The sequence below is a fragment of the Merops nubicus genome, unplaced genomic scaffold, assembly GCF_000691845.1.
Source record: "Merops nubicus isolate BGI_N331 unplaced genomic scaffold, ASM69184v1 scaffold19152, whole genome shotgun sequence".
NCBI lineage: Eukaryota > Metazoa > Chordata > Aves > Coraciiformes > Meropidae > Merops > Merops nubicus.
In genome coordinates this window covers 13,795-20,030 of record NW_008593123.1, presented here as the reverse complement: position 1 = coordinate 20,030, position 6,236 = coordinate 13,795, and positions in this window count along the sequence as shown.

Sequence of the window (6,236 nt, the reverse complement as noted above, 5' to 3'; positions counted from 1 at the left end):
AGAGTCATTCTGCATACAGGGGGTACCTGCACGCGTGGTGCCATCATCTTATCACCTTCTCCTCCCCACAACCCCTTCAAAAACACTCCTGAGAAGAACTCTCCCCAAGCTGAGCACCTCCCAAGCGCCGCATCCCAAATTCAGCCCCCGTGAGCTCGGGTCCTGCCCCCCAGCACTCCAACCAGGCTCCATCCTTACCCAGGCAGAGCTCTGGGTGCACCTCCCAGCCCCGTCCACCCAAGATCTGAGCCGGGGGGGGGGATGCTTCTGAAGGAGATATCTTTGCTGGGGGAATGAATCCCCCTTTTGTGAGGGTTAAACGGAGACGCAAAGTGTCATTCAATAGCGGTCCCCGGAGAACGGTCTTCCAAGGCTCTTTCATTTCTTTTTGGCCGCTGCCCAGTATTGTCTCTTTGTCTTAGGAGGATCGTGGGGTCTGGAGGGTAGAAGTACGGTCGTCTTTGGGCAGAAAGCACCGTGCAGGCTGGGGAACCTGCGTGGAGAATGTGACGAGTCTGAAGCGTCGTTTTTTTGGCGAGCGCAAGTTGGCTCCGAAATCCAGCGGGGCAGAGTTTCCTTTTGTTCCTCTGGCCATTCATAAAATCCCCTGTCTGGGCAGCTAGCACCAGAACTGGCTGATCTCTCTGGTATCTCCCCCCGAGACCCTGAAATCCCAGGGGGTTCCTACCAAATCGTTTTCACGCCTGGTTTTTCCAAGCGGCGGCCGCGCGGCGGGCAGGGGAGAGTTGGGATCTCCCTAGAATTCAGCTCAGCCTTCCCAGCGGGCAAACCTCCAGGGAGGGACTGAAGCCAACGATCCGGAGGCACTGAAGTCAACAGGAGCGTGGAGGAGGCTGGTGGGGACTTTCCAGCTGTCTCCAAGGCTGTCGCCAGCGAGGCGACGTGTGCCCATCTTCGGCGGCCCCGCCCCGCGCTCTTGGGCTGCTTCCCATCCCTTCTCTCCAAGCCCGACCACCTTGGGTGGCTCCTGGGTGGGGTTTGGTGCCTTCAGGCTGGGAGGAGAAGGTGGATTCCTCCAAGTCAGGCTTCACCCAAAGGGAGTTTTATCGTCCCAAGGGAGGGAGAGAGCTGCAATGAGAAATTGAGCTTTTTTTTGGGGTGAAATTGAGGATTTTCAGAAGACCTTTGGAATAAATCTCTTCTGAAAGGGTAGGAAAGTCAACCCGTGGAATTGCAGCGTTACTTCAAAGCAGGTGGGAAGCCACAAAGGTTCTCCTTGTAAGAAATGAGCTTTTGCAGATGGAAATAGACCTTTCTGCACACCCTTTGCAGGCGAAAAGCTTTCTGGAGACCTTCCCTTGGAAAGCTGATGTAAGAAACACAAAACCTATAAACAGGCCATAGGATGAATCTGAAAATAATCCAGGCTGGACAGATGAGGGCTGTGTTGGTCTCAGACCTTTCTCTGTTACGTGCTGTCCCATCTGCTATAAATCTTTCCAGATTCTCCTCGTGGTTTTTTTTTCCAAGAACTGTTTCATTTTTGTAGACCTGAGTAAACAGGAGAGGGGGAAAAAAGCAGAAGGGAAGATGAAATTACTGCCTTAACTTGCAAAATCAATCTGGTGAAGATGTGAGAGGAGGGATTTGGAATGGGTTCTCCTCAGGAGAACCAGCGTGAATGTTCAGGAGGAAGGACAGCCCCGAGTGAGGCGTCTGCCCAGGGGACCTGGAGAGGTCAGTTGGTTGTAGGGTTGTTGAGCCTTAGAGAGGTCCAAGCAGGCTGGATGCTGCTCTGTGATCTGCAGGAGCTTCTGGAAGTCCACCTCTCTCTTGCAGGCAGGTCTGGGAAGCACCTAAAAGAAGATTGACCTTCCCTGTGCTCCATGGGTGTTGATCCCTTGGCTTGTGCGTCGCGTTGGTTCGTTCAACATCAGGGTCCTGCAGGTTGTTGACCCTCTGACTCAAAGTACACTCAAGAGGTAGAGAAAAATCTTCATTCCCAGTGAGTTTGGTGACAAATCTGCTCCTGCTTTCACTCGGGCCACAGTTTTACCCTCCGTGTCTTCACAAGCAAAGGAACAAAACATCATGTTCCAATTCTTGGTGCTTTTTCTTCTTAGCCATGCCATTGTCCAAACCCACGTCTCCCCACGGGTTGGAGTCTTTCTTTCTCTTTCAGTATTCCTTTCCCACGAGGGGTAATTGAAACCTCCCCAAAATAAATTATTTTGAATGGACTTGTCTGTGGCTGCTGCTGTTGGAATCTCTTCAGGCTTTTGTGCTCCTGCTGGCTGCTGGTGGAGGGGCTGCCCAGCCACTGATGGGGATGGCTTGTGGGCAAGCTTAGGCATGGGCCAACTGGGAGCTGGCACTGGGTTGGATTCAGGAGGGGTTTTTAGGGCTTTTTTTTGGAGGTACCCATCAAGACCAGGTCTTACTTGGGGGTTTTCTGGTCCTGCTGGAAGCATCTCGTCCCTTTGTTGAGGTGGGATGATGTAGAAGCCAAGTGAGCCTCTTGTTGTCACCTTTATCAAAGGAGCTGTGGTGTGACATTGGCAAGGTGAGTCTTGGAAGAGAAGATCTTGGTAGGTTTGTGAGCTAATGGTGGGATCTCTTGCAAACTGGAGCACGGATGGTTTGTAGAAGGTGGCAGGTCAAAGGCTTTTCATTCTGCCTCCTGCCTGCAACAAAGAGTGGGGAAGAGGAGCACCAGACGTAGAGCTCATAAGGATAAGGAGGGATAATAGAGCTTCTCAGAGCTTGGATTTGGAAACATTCCTTCCTTCTGCCCTCAAAACCCAAAAGCAGTTGCTGATGAACATTGACCCTCAGCAGGTTTCAGGGCCAGAGTGCTGCCTGCAGTTGGGAAACCACCCAACCTGCCTTAGCACTTCCCTGTGCCCTGGCGTCCAGGGGACACGAAGCTCATCCTGAAGGCCTGACCATGGTGGAGCTGTGCCTTCTGTTCATCTGAACCTCCCTCAAACACCCCCTGTGAGGAAGACCTCGCTGTTGGCACCACCCAGACCCAGGCCAGGCTCCTCCAGACGCCTGCCTGTCTCCTGCTTTATGCCACAGCAAGTTACCTCCAGTTCCCACAGCTTGGTTGGAGGTGAGAAATCGGAGATAATTGCATTCCAATTTGTTGGGACAGGTTGGAAGTTCTGCCAGCTCATGGTCTTGAGTCGTCCTTCCCTTTTCATCCTCTGGTGTGAGCCCGTGCGTGTGCTGATGGGGTTTTTTGGGGTTTGTTTTGGGTTATTTAATAGCAGTTGGTGCTTTGCAGATGGTTTGTCAGGCAGTAACACCTTCTAGTCCTGCTCAGGCCAACTCCAGCGTGTGGTCCCTGAGCACCACGGGAAGTCAACAACTCCTAGAAGAAAGGGTTGGTCTCCTACTGTACGTGTGCTTGAAGAGGGAAGGACTAGAAGGGTAATTAAGAGCTCTGGGCACAGGAGAATTCTCTAATTTGGGTTTTATCAGGGGAAGGTTTAGTTCTTCACGGGGTGATTCCCACCAGCCCTCCTCAGGCTGTCCAGTCACTGGTGGATCTGCTGATGCTGAGGTGGTGTTGGCAGAGGAAAGTCCTTTTCAAGCCATCTTGATGAGCTCTTTTGTTTGGGAGTAAATATTGTGGTGGATGAGAGGGGAAGGGATGTTTGTTTCTGGGATGGCAGGATTGAAGGATCATCTCATGGGAAAAGGAGCCTAGAGGAGAAGATCTATCAACCTGTCCAGGTGAAAACCTCCATTGATGGAGACTCTTCCACCCCCCTCAGGAGGTTGCTCCAGTGAACAGTTGTTCTCAATGTGAAAGCTTTCTTCTGTTGAGAGGGAACCTCTCCCAGGGCATTGCTCCTTGTCTTTTCCACGTGGCTCCTTGTGTAGAGAGAGCCTCCATCCTCCTCATAGCCACCCTGTAAGTCCTGGAATAGTGTGGTGAGGTTCCACAGGAGCCTTCACTCCTCCAGGAAGAGATCTAGACCTTGAAATAAAGTGAGAGCCTTCAGGATGGGCTTGTTTAGCCTTTCACCATCCAGTTACTATGTAGCCACGAAGCTCTTGTGCCAGGTTGCCTCTGGTGGTGGCTCTTCTGTGAATACTGATGGTTCATGAGGGATCTCAGCTCCTAAAAGTCAGGGTAAGTAGAAAGCAAAAGGGTTGGGGCATGAGGGAAGACATGGATGTGAGCAGAGAAGTTATGATGACCCTTTTGAACTTCACAGGACCCAAATGCAGATCTGTTAGCCACCAAATCCCTTCAGCAGGGATGGAAAAAACCCCAAAATCTGCTTGCTGGGGAGTGGAAGGGCGTGGCTTCCATCTCTGGCCCTCGTGTCTTGGAGCAGCTCCAGTTGTGAGCAGTTGCTCTTTTGCTTGGAGTTTTGGTTCTTGCACAGGTGGGTGTCAGAGCAGGTCTGGTGTGGTGGTTCTGTCCCAGGAAGCTCCTCCAGGAGACTTGTCCATGAGCCCAGAGCCTTTGGTGCATCTCGAGTGGCCGTTTCCTGCAGGTCAGAGCGTTTGGGTCTCCTTCATGGATGTTCAGAGAGGTGCTGCATCAGTTCAGAAGAGGGAGAAGAGGAAAATAGGAGAGCCAGGTGTTGCTGAAGATGGGGAATTCAGGAATCTTCCTCAGTCTTGCCATAACACTTCACCTTCATCTCTTAGGCTTGAGGAGAGGAGTCCTTCAGGCCAGGAGAATCCCATATCTAGAGTTCTTTCAGCAACATCCTCCTGACTTCTCTGACATAGGACAAAAATTTTTTACCTGGGTTTCTTTTCATGGATCTCCCTTTCCTGTCATCTATCTCCAGTCACCACCCATCCCCTCCCAGGTTTGTGCAGACCCTGGTTGTGATGCTGGTCCAAGCATGCTGGTGCTTTCTTGGACCTTGTCCCCCGGGGGGCTGGCAGAGCTTCTGAACAGTGGTTGGAATCAGTTTGGATTCCCATTATTATTATTTTTGGCTTAGCTGAAAGCATTTTATCCAGGCTCATGTCATCTCGTGTCAGGCAGAACTTACTGTCCTCCTCCTCTGTGCAGCCAGGAGGAGAAGTCATCGTGATGTCCCCATCCCCTCTGCCACCAGCCTGCAATGAAGTGGCCACCATCCTTTCCTTCTTCTTGACGTGAGGGCCATGAAAACATGCTTCTGACCTGAAAAGAAGTCACATTTTTGGAGAGTTTGAGGTGGTGATGTTAGGAGGGGAGGGAAGAGGAAGTGGGTTTGGAGGTGGAACCGAGGGAAACGGGGAGAAAGTTTCTCAGCCCCTGCCAAGGGGAAACTGAGGCAGGGCTGGAGGCTGGTTCCCAGTAGAACTCTTTCTTCCCAGGGTTGCCCTCTCTTAGGTGACCATTTGAGTAGAGAGCTCACCTACAGACTCATGGAACAGTTTGGGTTGGAAGGGACCTTAAAGATCATCCAGCACCAACCCCCCTTGAGCCCTATCTGTGTAGAAACCCAATTCCTTTGGTTTCTCCAGGACCTTTCTCCTGGAGCCATACTCAAAGCACTCCCCATTTCTTTGTTTTTATGAATACAGACATGAACCTCTGCTCTTGCAGCAGAGATGGTCCCCGTGCCCCAGGAAGCTGGAGGTTCAGCCCCACTCTGCAGCTCTCTGAGCTCACTCCACTTCCAGATCATCACTGTAAAAGCTCCTTTTGCTTTTTATTTCCCCTCCTCCTCCTCTTCTTTTCCTTTCCCCCCAGTGTACGTCCTGTCGAGTTTGATTTATAGCCTTGAAAAGGAGACTCTAGGTTGAAGAATTAATGGTATTTGCATATTTGATTTGGAATCTCCCCCAGAGCCCGGGTGGGTTTTGCCTTTCCTTTTTTTTTTTTCTTTAATATATTTTTTTCTTTTCAGCTTTAGCAGCAGAGGTGAAAAGTTTAAACAGTAAAACCAATAAAACCACATTTATGTGACAGATAAATCGCTCCGAGACGGCTCGTCCTGAGCTCTGGGGCTTCCTCTTTGCAGGAGCTCTCTCCTACCCTGCGAGGGCTGGTGGTGACCAAGGTGCTGGCCCCGGCTCTCCTGGACCTGTCTCGCCAACAAGATGGATGGGGGCAAACAGTTGTAAGAGACACAGGCCATCTGTCACTGTCACGAGCCACCAGGGGAGCCAGGATCTCCCAGCGCTTAGGGAAGGTCCAATCCGGGCAGGGAGCAGCTTGAGGGTGGAGCTGGGTTAGGATCACAGGGTTGTTTAGCTTGGGAAAGACCTTCAAGAGTGTCAAGGCCAAATGTTGACCCAGCCCTGCCAGG